This window comes from Miniopterus natalensis, chromosome 7 (genome assembly GCF_054644295.1).
Source record: "Miniopterus natalensis isolate mMinNat1 chromosome 7, mMinNat1.hap1, whole genome shotgun sequence".
NCBI lineage: Eukaryota > Metazoa > Chordata > Mammalia > Chiroptera > Miniopteridae > Miniopterus > Miniopterus natalensis.
In genome coordinates this window covers 70732459-70748815 of record NC_142087.1, presented here as the reverse complement: position 1 = coordinate 70748815, position 16357 = coordinate 70732459, and the positions used below count along the sequence as shown (strand labels likewise).

At 44.8% G+C, this 16357-nt stretch overlaps 1 non-coding gene across 1 annotated transcript; it reads left to right on the top strand.

The window, feature by feature from the left end:
* The first annotated feature begins 1193 nt into the window (after positions 1–1193).
* On the top strand, positions 1194–1311 carry LOC148092794 (small nucleolar RNA SNORA28). The gene has a single exon (XR_015714845.1). It is a non-coding gene; the product is annotated as a small nucleolar RNA SNORA28 (small nucleolar RNA).
* Positions 1312–16357: the final 15046 nt, after the last annotated feature.

Here is a 16357-nt window from a genome sequence, read left to right as displayed (position 1 = left end):
GTGTGTGTGTATGTGTGTGTATACTCTCCTCCCATATATCTAGACATGAGGTCTAATACAGAGTGTACATTTATACATTTTTATCATATATACATACACATAGTACATATCTAGAGCTATGTATCTATCTGTATCTATGTATATGTCTCTATCTGTATATCTCTCTAGCTGTCCCTCATCTACAGAAAGATTTATTTTAGGAATTGGCTCACATAATTGTAGAGGCTGGTAAACACAAAACCTTCAAAGTAGGCCACTAGGCTGCAGACCCAGAGAAGAGTTGATGCTGCAGCTTGAGTCCGAAGGCAGCCTGCAGGCAGAGTTCCCTCCTCCTCAGGGGAGGTCGGTCCTCTCAGGATCTTCAACCAATTGCACACCCATGCACATTATGGAGAAACCTACTTTACTCCAAGTAAACTGATTTAAATGTTCATCTCATCCAAAAATACCTTCACAGCAACATCCAGACTAGTATTTGACCAAATGTCTGGCTATCATGGCCTATCCCGGTTGACACATAAAATTAGCATATCACAATATGCTAAAGGTCCTTGCAAATCTCTAAAAGAGGGACACAATACATACCGCTTTCTGCCAACTTATCTGCATAAAGAATCCATTATTTGCAGAACACCTATTAACATCTGACACAGTTCGGGGAATACTGACCTTGAGTAATGATTCACAATTTTGACTTACCCCAGATAATCAAAATCTGGCAAAAAAAAAAAAAAAAAAAAAAGCATTAAGTGTGGATAATTTATATAAGATTAAACCATTAGCTCATATGTTTGCTTCTTTATATTTTAAAACAATATCCTGCAAATATAAAATAACTTAATACTTATGTTAGATATACCTTGATGGTAGATTGCAAGTAATTTTCATGCTAAAATTCCATGCACTGCACACATTACTAGTAAAATGTTCTCACATTAGCAAATTAGGGGGGGATATATGGATACATCTGCTTTAGTAATAAGGGTGTGGATGATTCATACTTTTAGCACAGCGCACACATACTAGAATAGTTTTGGGAAATTATAGCCTAAAAATTCATAAATATTCATTAGTACATACTGTGGGGTTCAAAACAACCCACAACAAACTAAATTGATAATGACGATAAAAAACTAACAATAATTTGCTATTAAGAAGCAAGAAGAGCAGCAATTAAAAAACATGATCGTTGCAAGCAACGCTCTGTGGCAGATGATGGAAACTGACACAATCTGAGCTTCTATAGCAACAAAGTTAGCCTATTCCAGTGCTCTCTCCTGTGAGACAAGCCATTATATAGACTTAGTGTAAAAAAAAAAAAGGATTATTCAAGGCAGTACTGGGAATGAATCTGTATCCCTCCCCCAAATTGTAGTCCAACAATTTGCATACGCACATGTGCAGGAGGAGCCTTGCAACGTTAGTACGATCCTGAATTAGTAAAATACTAAATTGGAGCCGTGCCTAAACTCTCTAAGCTCTAAAAAGCCTTCGTGTTTTTAAACTCTAAAAAACTTTCAAATGTACTCAACTCTGCGCTTCTATGAATTTATATCAGTTTGTATGTATTTTAAACACGAGTCCCTACTGCACAGTTAAGTTCCATATTAAATTACATTTCCTTATCCCCAGCATTTAGGACAAAGCACATCTCCTCCCTAGCTTCACGTGAGGCAACCAAGAAATGGTCTCAGCTTCATCCCATGCAAACTGTCTCATCTCCAACCACGGGGCAGGGGAACAGTCATTCCAAAGTAAATTGTCCTTCCTGAAGTTTCAGCCCAGCTCTCCTAGCCTTTTCCAAGGAAGATATTTGGTGGGGGTTTTTTTGTTTTTTTTTTATGGAGACCACTATTAATTTCAGAATGACTTCAATTTGCATTATTCTGGCAAATGGGGTTTTGCTTTAAAAAAAAAGAAAAGATAAACTGCATAGGTAAATTTTGAAGAGAAGCAGAATTAGTGAATGTGGGGTTAAATGGGGAAAGACTTCCTCCCGGAGATTTCAGACTAGGGCCCTCTGACGGAGGAGATCCTGTTGGTGCTGCCTGGGATCTGTCCCTGGCAGGCTGGGCCCTAGCCGAGCTTTGCACTCACCCCTGCACCCCCAGCAACAGTGCGGTGATTGACGCCCCGTAAGGATTTGCTGAATGAATGAGTGTCTGAGCCGCCTTGAGTGCTGAGATGCTCAGCAGCAGCAGGCTGCGCAGGCACTGACAGTTTGGGAGTACCTGGGAGGCTGGGGCTCTCTTCTTTGCAGATCTCATCACTTTCTGCCCTTAGATTCTTGCTATAGCTGTGGGGAATCTTTTGCTCTCTCCTTCCTGCCCATCAAACCCAGTTTAATGAGCTCTTCCTGTTCAGCTGCTTTCCTGCAACAAAGTCATTTCCTCTTCCTCAGAGTGTTCCCGCTGCGGGCCCACTGGCGCGGCGACTCCGCTTGGTCACGAGAATTCACCGATGAGCCTGCACCGACCCGCTCGCTTTCACCACCTACAGACGTGCCTTCCCCACAGTCTGTTCATCTGACAACATGAATGCTCTGTTTTGTTGTATTTAATTGTGGCACGTGGCGTGTGTTTAGGAGGCAGGGGACAGGGCCTGGGTTAGGGTGCGACCAGTGAGGCGTGCAGGAGGCGCCTGCTCTCTGAGAGGCCTCGCTGACCTCACCCCCGCTCCAGCCCTGGGCGGAGGAAGGGCGGGGAGATGTGCCCCGGAGAGTGTGAGTGTGTGTGTTAGTGTTGAGCGTGACTAGATTGAAGGTAAGATCCAGACACACACCACTGGTTTTCCCAGCAGTTGGTAAAGCAGCCTCCACACACAGTAGGTGCTGAGGAATCTCTGGCCTTGTCCAGGTAGGACACTGCAAGGTCACACGTCATCTTCCCGGTGAGACACCTAGAGAAGGGTAATGTGACCTAGGCCAGCTTGACTGCATAAACTTATGCAGCGGAAGAGGGCAGATGTCCGCTTTAAATACACTTTACCTTAATTGTGCAAGATGTTTTAAATGTTTGCTACTTTTTCTCTCTCCCCCCCCCCCTTGAAAACCAGTTTTATCAGGTGGTCTTTATGAGTCTAAAATTAGCAATTTCTTCACATTACAATGAGGATGCTAATAGGACATGGTTTATAGGGCTGTTGGGAGGATTAAAGCAGTTAATGCAAATGAAGGACTTAGAACAGTGCCAGGCATCTTATAGGGTCTCAACCATGGGTGGCTGCATGCATACGTGTGTGTGTGTGTGTGTGTGTGTGTTTCTAGCTCACATGTCTACCCGGTTGGAACCTTGTCATTCAAAGTATGTGAACCTTCTGGGCTGGCTTTAGCTCGGCGGTTCCTTTGAAGCGAGCATTCGCTTGTCAGTCACAAAGTATGTGAACCTCGTATCAGGTAAGACAGGACCATGTGAAAACCTGGGCTACTTCCTCCTTTCTGAGGGGTCACTGTTTGAGGTGCAACCTTCCCTTCCCTTGGGGTATCTGCAGTAATTGCCACTGACTCCACTTTTGGAAAGACCTGAATTCAAATCTCCATGGAGAGTTCTAGAAATATAAGGTGAATGGAGGCCATGGAAAAAGGCAGCTGGAAGACAATGCCTGAAAAATAACAACGACTTAATTGTGCAACCATGATTCCCCTTATTCCTCAAATTTTTTCATGCCTTTGGAGCGAGTCTTCCTCCCTCTTTTCACTTTTTCTGAAAAGAGAGCCCATTTCTTATGTCATTAGGCTCCACTTTGCTCTTCAAGACTGAGTGCCTTCAGGTACGTCTAATTCAGCTGGATTTATCTGAGAAGTTCAAGCGCTAATTTACTTATGCCATTCATTTTTACAGCATGCCCATTACCCGGGGGTGCTGGGCACATATAAATGACCTGCTAGGCAAACAAGGACTGGTGATGGATGGATAGTGAGCAGTCAGTCTAAAAACGTTCATCAAAAGGACTCGTGCCTTCCAAAAACGCTTTTTCAAGCAGCCTATCTTCCAGTTTTCTTGGATCCTGACAGTTTGGGTTCATGCTGCTTGCTTTTTTATTTGACATATACAAGAGAAGCCCCTGGGCGAGGGTGGAGTGGGTAGAGAGGAGCCCAGTGCTGTGCGGGGGGGCGGGGGGGGGGAGACCCGGCGGTGAGAGGTGCCCCCCAACCATCTGCAAAGGCCTGGGCTCTGTCCCCTGGAAGCCTGTTTATTTTGTGATTCACAAGAGAAAAGGCTTTGGGGTGGCTGATTCTGCGTGTCCTTGAAAGGTCTCTAGTAGCCTCAACCTGTGTTCAGGGAGAAAGCAAGGAAAGATGAGAATCCTCCCTAACGGGAGGGAGGTGGCCAGGGAGAAACCAACCAGAACGGGAGCAAACTGACGATGCTCTGAGGTCCCCACTTAGGAGGAAGCACTAACATCAAGACGATGAAGGGGAACTAGAATGTCATCCCCGTACCTCCTTTGAAGTCCCACCTCCTCTGAGGAGGCCTGTTAGGACACCCCACTGTCCCTGCCTCTTGATGTCTGCCTTTGACAGAGCAGGTCCCTTAGCCTCTGAAGCTCCATTTTCGTTTTCGTATCTGAAAAAATGAGGAAGTTGGCCTGCAGAAGTTTTCAAAGAATGTTCCCTGGGGGCCCAGGAGCCAACAGTGGAGGAAGGGGGGGTGCCTGGGGGAGACTGAGGCCACGTCAATTATTGGGCTTATATTTTGTCTGTTCAAGGAGTTCTACTGGGAGAAATCAACTTGAAAATCACCCTTCATGGTGATTTCTAAGGGGCTCTCCAGTTCTGCTCTGCTTTTCTGCAGCCAGCTTTTTCTGCTAATATGCTGACTCTCATTTGGGTCTACACTGGAGGTTTCGGCAGCCTCTCCCATGGGAGTTCAGGAAACAGGTTGCCAACGTAACCTTCCTCAAGGCTGTTCTCCTCCCAGGTCATTGAGGGGGTGCACCCAGATCCGCTGGTCATTTTCACAAAGTTCGATGAGATAAAGAGGCTGATTTTAGAAAAGCGGCTTCTAAGCAATGTGGGCCGCTCAGCCCGAAGTGCTCTCTGAATGGGAGTTATTATTACAGCAGGACTCATCTCCTTGTGCAGCAACAACTTACAGACCCGGCCACTAACTACAGTGGCCAAATCAGCCAGATTGAACTCTGGAGGGAGCGTGGAAAACATTGTAGGTCTGGGAGCCACAAGTACACGACAGAGCAAGAGGTGGAAGATGGGACTTTGCCTTTTTGAAGGCCCTCGTGTTTGAGACATGGGCGAATGGAGCCGCCAGACAAAATTAGTGTGAATGAATGGGCAGAACGGAGCTCACCTCCTGGCTCCCACAGATGGCAGAGGAGCCTAAAAGCAATTAAGCCTAAGTGGGTCACCAAATGCTTTTTGGTTTTCCTCGGCGATCAGGACAGATCTTCATGCCGCTTGGCCTTTCTGTCTAATGTACAGGTTTTACAGATCCCACCCCAGCAGCTGGAAGAAGGCGTCCTGCCAGCCACCCCATAAATCCTCGTATTCACTGTGCCGGAGCAGGGAGTGGGGATGAGTGGATTTTCTGCTCACTTAGAAAACAAACCAGAAACAGTCCTGCATTCCTTCCCGTGTGCTGGGCCATTTGTGTCTAGATCAATGACCGAGAATTCTGCAGTTTAATGAACGTTTTGGCTTTCTTTGAAATTTTCCATTTCCCTGACCGATAGCCCATTGCCAAGCAGATTTCATTTCCTGGGGATGCGTAAGTAGGGAAACTGTTTTGAACTGTGATCTCATGGGGTGGGGGTAGAGGATACACCTGGACCAGAGAAGATTTGGGCCTAAGCTCAGGCTTTGCAGCTTGTTATCTGTGTAACCTTGGGGAAAACGAGGTCAGCTCTCTGAACCTCAGTTTCTTCATCTGTAAAATGGGGATGCTAGAACTCTTTCTTCTGATCTCACAGTTACTCTGGGGATCAAGCAAGGTAATGAAGCTTGTGAAAGTGCTTCAAAGTATGCATTAACGAAATGCTTCAGGTAACAGTGAATGCTCATTAAATACCTGTTAAATGAAGGACTGTAAAGACTGTAAGGGATAACTGAAGAAAAACTGCATGTTTCTTTTTCCCCCACATTATTTTGGCCACTGTCCTGGTTTAGAGGCTCAGCAGGAGGTTCCAGTGGACTCCTGGCCGATGCCCCTGCCCCCTGCTCTATCTCTATTCCCCGCCTTTCGTCGTCCTCACTAATGTGAGTGAGTTCTTTCAGAAACTACAGACCAGAAAGGTTCAACGACGTTCCTGGAGCCAGACAAGAGGTTCATGATGGTGCCAGGGTTCAAGTCCAGGTTGGAAAACCATAGATTTGGATGTCAGGTTCCTTTCTCTTTAAGAGAATCAAAGCTCTGAATGATGCACACGGGGGTGGTTTTTACGCTAAAAGCATTACCCTTTTTGTATATATTAACCACGACGATAGGGAAAGGAACAAATAAAAATGGGATACTCGCTACCACACGGACCTTGAAAGCATTAAGCTTAGTGACACAGGCAGACACGGGATGACAGGCACTGTGTGACTCCGCTTGCTCGAGGCGCCTAGAAGAGGCAAGTTCAAAGGCAGGGCGTAGAACAGGGGTCCCGGGGCCAGGAGGAGGGAGGAGCGGGAGCTGCCGTGTCGTGGGTATGTGGTTCCTGTCGGGGATGATGAAAGGTCTGGGGATGGACAGTGGTGTGCGCTGCACAACATCTTGAACGCGTCTTTTCCCACAGTGCAAAAGCAAATACAAAGTGAACGGGGAGGAATGCAGTCGCGGTTTTATAATCGCAGACAGCAGCTTCCTCCCGAGGCTGCCCGAGAGGCCGGAGGCGTGATTGAGGGCTCTGCCATTTGCTCTCAGCAAATAGACTTTAATTAATCACGGCCAACCCCCCTCAGCGGCTCTCACCCGCGCCGAGCGGCTCGGGACAATTCCTGTTGACACAGCGGAATTATGCTGGGGGAGGGGACGGCTGAAATTTCCTCTTCAAAATCAGGAATTATGCAGTCAGTGCGCTATATCTGATACCAGCTGAGCCAGGGTTAAATATGTGCAGTCAAGCTCCCAGTCATTTGAAATGCCAAGGCTCCCGTGAGAGGAAGGGAGAGAACCTCTCCCAAGCTGCCCCCCTCACTGACCCGGGTCCGAGCTGCAAAGCGCCCGTCCAGTTCTGCCAGAAACGGTATCGTCTGACCCACGGCACTGTTCATGTTTGTTGGCAATATTTAAAAATATTTAAAAATATTTTTGGCAATATTTAAAAATCCGGCTCTTTCTTACAAATATCTGGAGTTGTAACTTTTCTTGAAAAATCAGGTCCAGCCCTGGCTGGTGGGCTCAGTGGTTAGAGCGTCGGCCCACGCACTGCAGGGTTGGGGGTTCGGTTTCCTATCAAGGGCACACACCTGGGTTTCGGATTCGCTCCCCGCCCCCAGTCAGGGTATGTGCGGGAGGCAACCAGTTGATGTGTCTCTCTCACATCGATGTCCCTCTCTCTCTCTCTCTCTCCCCTCCTCTCTTCTCCCTCCCTCCCTTCCACTCTCTCTGAAAAGCAATGGAAAAAATATCCTCAGGTGAGGGTTAAAAAAAGAAAGGAAAATTCAGAAGGTCCAGTAACAGGCCCCACCCTCCTGCACAGCAGAGGGGCACTGGCTGCTCACCTAGACGGGCAAGTGGAGCGAACGTTCCTATCCCGCCCAAGTCTCACTCGCTCGTGCTCTCTGCTTGGCCCCTGTGCACATCTGTGCTCTCATCTCTGGTGTAAGTCCCTTTATCTCGCCTCCTCAGTTGCACTTTGCCCTGTCCCCAGACCCCTCCCTTGGCGGCTCTTCATTCCTGTAGCTCACTTACTGTGTCTCTTCCACCTCTGGCCCTTATTATGTGTTATCTTATATAAGATAACACAGACATGACAAAATGTTCCAGATTACAAAAACAGTAGGTATATACTGTAGCTTCAGACAGTGATCAGTGTCACGTGAAGACTAGGCCCAGTGAAGAGAGACAGCGTGACAGGGTTGAGATAGGGCGCCCAGGGACGTCCGTGATGAACATGGCTTTGAATTATAACATTTTTTTTCCTGAGCATTAATGCATGGCTGGAGCTGTGGGAAGTGAGACTGAGTGTGATTCCTACAGATTCTACCCCCTGAGGATTTTACGGTGAAGGCAGGAGGTGGAAGCGATTTGGACCACAATAAAGATGAAATGTGATTTTTCTGAAAAATAGGAGTTAATATTTACTATCAGCTATGTGCCAGGCTCTGTGCTAAGTAAGCACTTTCTACCATTTAACTTATTCAACCACTGGCTACTTCATTTTTCAAAAAGACAAACATAAGTGGTGACTCAGAGAAGATAAGTGATGTGTCCAAGGTAACACGGCTACGAAGAAGCAGCAGGGCTGGGGCTCCAACCCAGTTCTCTGTCTCCAAAGTTGTGCTCTTACCCTTGTGTCCTGTTGACCTCCCTAAATGGGATAAGTATTCCAATAGAGGTGTAACTGAAAAGTGAGAGTCTACTTTTACTTAGGAGGAGGGAAATCAAGAAAGGCTTCTTGGAGGAAGTGGCGTGGGCCTAGACAAAATACTAGATTTCTAGCGGAGAGTATTCAAAGAGGTTCTAAAATAAACAGGTGTGGAGTTAAAAGGGCACAGGGCATGTAAAGAGAGGGCAAGAAATTTGGGTTTGGCAAGAATTGGTGGGTAGAAAGAACAGGAATTAGTTTAATGAGAAAATTTGAGGTCAGATCACAGAAGATCTTAAACGCCAGGCAAAGGAGTTTGAACTTTGTTGAAAAAAGCAATAGTAGCTATTGAAACTTTGGAGCAGAAAAGTAGAATGAGGAAAGGCCGTGTCTTAAAATGGATAAACTGGCCAACTGTGTGGAAAAAATTGGGGATAGTGTGGTCAGGGAGGTCCATTAGGAACTTTGAAAGGGGCAGTGTAAATGGAATGGAAAAGCACGACATGAGCAGCCTTAGGAGTGGAATGATTAGCACTTGTAATGAATATGGGAGGGGAGGGTCAGGGTATCGGGAAGGAAGAATAAAAGATAACTCAACCTGGTGAAAAGTCTAGATAATTCTTTATTTTCTTACAATTTACACTTTGTTTCTGCTTCTGACACTTATCTTTGATCCCCAGACAGGAGTCAAAAAGGGAATTTTACTGCAAACACGTTTTTTCTCGTGTGATATTCAGTGAATGCAAATGGAACAAAGCTACTTAAATGATGGGCTGTAAAGCTTCAAATCTCTTCTCCAATGAAAATCTCATTAGCCTGCCATTTGAAAAGTGGCCCATTCAAATCTAACTTTGTTTGGCTGGTGCGGTTTGATCCCTTCAAAGAGATAGTTTTTCAGGAGTGTGGCAGGAAGCCTGAAATTTCAATTAGATAAGCCCGAGGTTTACCTGGTGGAGGAGAGAAGGTATTGTCTTCCTGTTGCTAGGCGATGGGTCTCTAAAGCAATAGTTCAGTCTTAAAGGATCAGAGCCCTTTTAAAATTCCTTCTCTTTTGAAAGCAGACATCAATTTAAAACTAACCCCAAATACCCTGCTCTGGTTTTTATAAAGAGTAAAACAACCTACCTGCCATAAATCCACCCAACCTTCTGCTCCCCAAACTAGAGAGCCCCGATATGCACGAATGGGCAGCCTTTACTGTGTCTGCAGGGGATGGGTAAGAACGGCGACCGCCAAGATTAATGCTAGGAGCCATTCTCACTGCTTTGTATGCTTCGCTGAATCACAATCCTATGACGTATGTATTATTTTTCTTCCCTTTAACTGATGGTGTGATAGTTACTTTTATGTGTCAACTTGGCTCGGCTAAGGTGCCCAGGTATTTTTGGACAAACACTAGTCTAGATGTTGCTGTGCAGGTATTTTTAAAGACGTGATTAACATTTAAATGAGCACACTTTGAGTAAAGCAGCTTACTTTCCATAATCTGGGTGGGCCTCATTCAATCGGTTGAATTCTTAAGAGCAAAGACTGAGGTCCCCTCCCAAATAAGAAGGAATTATCCTCAAGAGCACAGCGTAAAAACCCTGCCTGAGTTTCCAGCCTGCTGCCCTGTGGAGCTCAGACTCAAGACTGCAACATCAATTTTTATCAGAATTGCCGCCTGCCAGCCCGTCCTACAGATTTCAGACTCGCCAGCTGCCACAACTGCATGAACTGATTGCTTCAAATCAATCTCTCTCATGTATACATAGGCTGGCAAAAGTGGGTTTACAGTTGTGAGTACTGAAAACACAGGGTTTATTTTTGTATTATTATTTGTTAATTATTGTATTCTTTATTTGTATTACAAACATCTTTCTCTTCTCTTAAAGATGCGGGGGTTTGGTCCCCATGGAGGTGACGGTATACATGAGCTTTATAAGGCCACTTTAAGATAGAAAAGCATGGCCCCCAGCTGTGGAAGTTAGTGTGGTCCCGGGGATGGGGGAAGGGTGAACCTCCAGACCCGAGAACTGCGTGAAGGGTGGTGTTGCAGCAAGGTGCCCCTGCCCTGGGCTGCATTCACTGGGAAAAACTAGAGCTGAGTGTAGTAGATGGGGCCCAGGACCAAAGGGGGAACTGCTTTTACAAAATAGCACTTCCTGAGAGATTCTCACCTAGAAACCTGTACCCAGCAATGGCATATGGGGTAGATTGTTTACACATATGGCCACAATAATTGCCTTCTCTGCTTTTCACTAGTGCCCTCCCACACTGACTCCGGGTGGAGCCCCATGAGTTGCTTTGAGTGGTGCACAGTCTCAAAGTAGTTGAGATGTGGGACTTGCTCTCTCCTTCTGATTTTTGAAGCCCTGAGACTACCATGTGAAGAAGCCCAGGCTAGCCTACTAGAGGATGAGAGGCCACATGGAGAAGAGGGGAGCCATCCCAGCTGGAGGGCTCTAGACCAACCAGTCTGCCAGCCACCAGTCATGGGAGTGAGGCCTTCTCACCAGTTGACCATGGCACAGGAGAGTGCCCGACAGAGATCGGCTGAGACACTCCAGAAGGAAGTCCCAGCTGACTGCAGACTTATGAGCTAAATAAAATGGTGGTTGTTTTAAGCTACTTCATTTCATGGAAGTTTGTTATGCAGCATAAACTAACTGATACATGCCAGTGCCCTTCAAGAAATCATTCTAACAAGATTCTGATTATGCCTATCAACTTAAATAGACCCAATATACACATAAGTTATTAACTTTATAAATAAACTTGAATTCATTACTTTTCTGTGCTTTATATGATTTATGATTTATACTTTGACAATCCAATTGTTACAATACACCAATATCAAAGCATATTAACTTTCTCTAAAGTCAAACTAAGAATATTTCTTAGTAAATTTTAGTGGTTGTTGTTTTTGTTTTTTTTTTTTTTTGTATTTTGATGTCAGTGTAATGAAAGGCCAAGCTGATTGTCCATATTAATAATGTGTAGAATTTATATAATATTTCACATTTCCCAAAATATCCAAATGTTGTTAATTAGACAATTTCAACAGAATTTGATAAGTAGAAAAGCATATATTCTAATATGTGCTAACCTAAAATAAAAAGGCATTTCAAAGCAAGAGGCAAATAAGTACTTATTGAGATTAATAAGAATAGCTATTTGGGAATCATTAATTTAGGCAGGAGTCCAAATAATACTACAAATAAGCAACACAGGCAATGGATACTTATGAGAAAGGGAAGGGGAACAATTACATCCATAGAAGGAAGGTATTTTTATTGGTGCAATACCATAACATAGTGATGTTAACTCTAAACAATGTTTTTAATTTTCAGTCCAGCAGTCATCAGTCTAGTAGTCATAATAATTGCTTTCTTGTTATCTTTGCAAACAGTTCTTTGGAAAACAAGGTTGCTTAGGCCCAGTCAAAGGCTTATTCGCCCTGTGTTTGACATTCCAAGATTTGAGGTATAAGATGTGTCAAGCAGTTCCTGACATGGCAACTCCAGCTCCATTTTTTCTTTATATATATATATATATATATATATTATTGATTTCAGAGAGAAGAAGGGAGAGGGAGGGAGAGAGATAGAAACATCAGTGATGACAGAGAATCATCCATCGGCTGCCTCCTGCATGCCCCCTACTGGGGATCAAGCCTGCAACCCGGGCATGTGTCCTGACCGGGAATTGAGCCATGACCTCCACATTCATGGGTCGATGCTCAACCACTAAGCTACACAGGCCGGGCCAGCTCCATTTTGAAGTGGCTCTGTTTATATTATTGCTCACATATGCCACCAAAATATAAATTCTATAAGAGCAGCTCTACTGCCTGTCTGGTCAGTTGTTTACACACAGTACCTAGAACCTGAAATGTAGTAAGTGCTCAATAAGTATTTTTTTAAATGATGAATGATTATGGACTGAAAAGACTTGGCTTAAGTGTATGGCTCCCTTCTGAGTACTGGAAAACATTTCTTCATATTCTCTCTTCTTTATAAATGGATTGCTGCCTTCGCTCTGCTTATCTTTCCAGCATGACTACTAATGTTAAAAAATAGTCACATAACTCCTTCTTAGAATTAATACGTCAATTTTCCTTAAGATCTGCAAGTCACCTACCATTTCAAAGAGTTCTAGATTGCCACTGTTTGTACAATCTCTATTTATATGCTTTTTAATCTAACAACGAAGAGAACCCTCCAAAGCCTGTAATAACTGATAAGACCATTCATTATGCAACCTGAAGGCACCAAGTCGATGGTGATTAGTCATCTTCGTTTGAATGAATGCCAATCACATTCTCAACCTTGGGCTGTTGGTATGTTAGGGAAAAATATTGAGAAAACCTGGAAGAGTTCGGCTGTGGTTTGATCAGAAATTATTTTTTAAAGGCCGTTGAATTCCAGCTGTGATGATTGCACTAAAATGGAATTCTTAGCCCTGCCTACCCATTTAAATCACTCAGGACATTTAAAAAAATAAAAATATGTATATATATATTCTATATGGTATATGGGTGTAGGTATAGGGAGACTCTCTGGACTCTGCTCAGTTTTTCTGTAAACCTAAAACTACTCTACAAAAGTGAAGTTTATTAGTTAAAAGCAAGAAGCAAGACAGACAGAAGGTGCCAACACACACACACAGACACAGACACACACAAATTCAGATGCACAAATACTGATGTTCTGAGGCCTGGTCCCCAGACCAAATGAATCAGAAATCCCTGAGGCTAAGGCTTGGGTATCTGGATTTTTTAAAGCTCCCCAGAGGCTTCTAATGTGCACCCAGTTTTGTGAAGGATTGTCTTACAGGTACTGCAGCTTTTCTGGCCAATGGAAGTAACCCTGTGATGGCAAATGGGTAAAGAAGCTTGGTATTGCTTTAAAATGTCCATTAGCTGTTGAGTGGAAGTGATGTATAGAGGTGTTACAGGTCCAAGATTGAGCTCATGTCTGGAAATAGGGAAGCACTATTAAGCAATGCATTCATCACTATTGTGCTCATACCCCATTGTCTGAGAAAGCACTGTTGAAATCAGCGATGTGATTTTATTAGAGCCTTGGCCGCCTGTCTGTGCAAGATAATGGGCTTGAATTTAGCAACAATGAGCACAATGGGTTCAAGGAGACAGCCCCCCCCCCATGTTTACAGTGAGATAGTCCGGGGGTTGGCTCAGGGTCCTAATTAAGGTAATAACTGAGCATCTTTCACAACAGGCTGCAGGCAGAATCCTAATTAATGCGCTCAATTCATCTGCAGCAAGGAGTCCACCTACTGCGCAAGAGGGACGCATATCCATCAAGCCCGAGTGAGAGTGGGGCCTGCAGAATGGGTTCTATTAATGCTATTTGATGCCTTTGATCAGCTATCCGAGCGCTTTATAAGCATTAGGTCTCACTGCACTCTTGGGAAAGTTACTGATAACATGCTGACTGTCGAGTGTGAGCAAGCGAGCCTTTGCCTCGGTTCACCCCGGGAGATCTGCCTTGTCAGCAGCTGGCTGGGGCCCTGGGATCCCTCAGGCTCTACTCACAGCCCAGACTGCAGGAGGCCCCAAGAAGGAACAAGCGGTGATTGGTAGGTGAAGAGAACATGGACAAAGTGGTGTTTCTGGTCCAAGTTCTGACTCACACTGGGACCTGAGACAAATCTCAGATCGCGGCACCTCCATCGAGAAATAAGGGTGATGCATTTTCCCAGTTTCACAAAAACCTTCAAGATGCATGGTGGCTCCCTCTCTTGCAAGGGCCTCTGCTTGCTCCTTCAAGCCATGGACTGGGGTCCCCCTGCCCCTTGCCTCTGCAATAAATGAATTAAATGAGTTAGCCAGGCCTGAGTTCAAACTCTAGCTGTGTAACCTTAGACTAATTACTCAACTTCCCTGGGCCGTAGTCTCCCCATGACCCAAATGCCCCGAAGTAGTTAGGACTGTTGTGAAAATTTAGTTAAAGGGGGATCAGGATCCTCATTAGGATTCTGCCTGTACTTTTACACACTTTGTGAACTGCCTCAGACAGTGTCAGAAACATAGTTCTCACGAAATGTGACTATTATCACTGTTAGGGTTGCCCCTACCTTTGGTGTAAGACTGGAGGAGGTCAGCTCGTTAGAAGACCATTATGAAATCCAGCCACGATGGCATAGGACCTAGCTGGGAGAAGTGGGTGACTCCGAGAGCCATTTAAGATACAATGTGTTGGCCCTGGCCACATAGCTAGTTGGTTAGAGCACCGTCCCTGATATGACGCATAAATAAGTGGAACAACAGTTGATGTCTCTCTCTCTCTCTCTGTCCCTTCCTGTCTCCAAAATCAATAAAAAAAAATTAAAAAAAAATACAATGTGTTGGTTCGGCTGCCACTTAAATCTGTGGTAGAGGTTTTGGAGGCCTTCCTGTAGGCTCCTGTTTCTGTCCCATCCGGGGATACCTCATCATTTTCATTTCCCAAAGCTGCTGTTACAAAGTGCCACGAAGTGGGTGGCTTAAAACAACTGAAATGTATTTTCTCACAGTTCCGGAGGCCAGAGTCCGAAATGAAGGCTTCCTCTGAGGTTTTCAGGAAGAATCTGCTCTGTGTTTCCCCCCTAGCTTCTGACAGCTTGTGGCTGTCCTTGGTGTTCCCTGACTTGTAGACACATCATTTCATTCTCTGCTCTGTCTTCCCCTGACACTCTTCCCTGTGTCCCCCTGTCCAAATGTCTTCTCATAAGGACACCAGTTGTTAGATTAGGACCCACACTACTCCAGTGTGACCTCATCTTAACTTGATTATATCTGCAGAGACCCATTTCTAAGTAAGGGCCCATTCATAGGTACCAGGGGTTAGGACTCGAACATATCTCTTTGGGGACACAATTGAATCTACACCACCATTAAGAGGTTTCAGTCATAGCAAAGACAATTCAGTAACCAACCGTATTGTTTTACTTTCAGGAATTTTATTGCCATCACCTGCTATATATGGCATCTTTGCTCCAAGTAGTCTGGGAAGGAGGGTCTTGGAGGGTAGGAGGATGCAACGTCCCACTTGAAGTGAGTGAGCCAAGTGTTTGAGCTTCGAAGGGGCTCTGAAAATCTGGGTAACCCTCCAATAGGCTTTCGAGGAGGAGACAGGGGCTCCCTCAACCAGCCCTTCGGGGCAAACTCCAGCTGACTGCCGGCTCGCTACCTATCAGGGCTCTGGGGCATTAAAACTGAAGTTTATCATCTAACAACGGAAGTAACTTATCACATTTGCAGATGTTAAACACACCTTTTACAAGAAATACAACTCAAATGTTCCCAAAGCAGACTTTGAAGAGCATACTCAATACCAGGTTGCTACATCAGACCAAAACATTTATTCCCAATGAATGTCAGTCAGCCCAATGTTCAAGTCCCTTCTCCTAATACACAAATCACACCACCATTTAAACATTTCCTTTGACACACTGTTAAGCTTATCAGCGGCCGCTGGGGTAAGCGGAGCCTCGGAAAGGTTCTCCTCCGGGGCACTGGCCGACCTGAGGATTTCCCAGTTTCCCTGGGTAGGTGATTGTCACTGGTGGGAAATGGGCAGGAGAGAGAAAGGGAAGGTATTTAATGGTAATTCTGCCATTTTACCAAAGGGCATATTGGAGGAGGGGCGTGTGTGTGTGTGTGTGTGTGTGTGTGTGTGTGTGTGTGTAGGGCCAAAATGATTTGCAATGGAAACAGTTGTGGATAGTTTCACAGTAAACAGTTTTTCTACAAGCAAATTTGCCTCAGGCCTTTTCGCTGCATAACTGATTGACCGTAAAAGATAAAGGAATGGAAAAACAAAAGAGGGGCATTATAAAGGACATAATGAAATATGGAAAATTAATAAAAAGACTTTATTGCAAGAAGGAAAATACATCGTCTCAG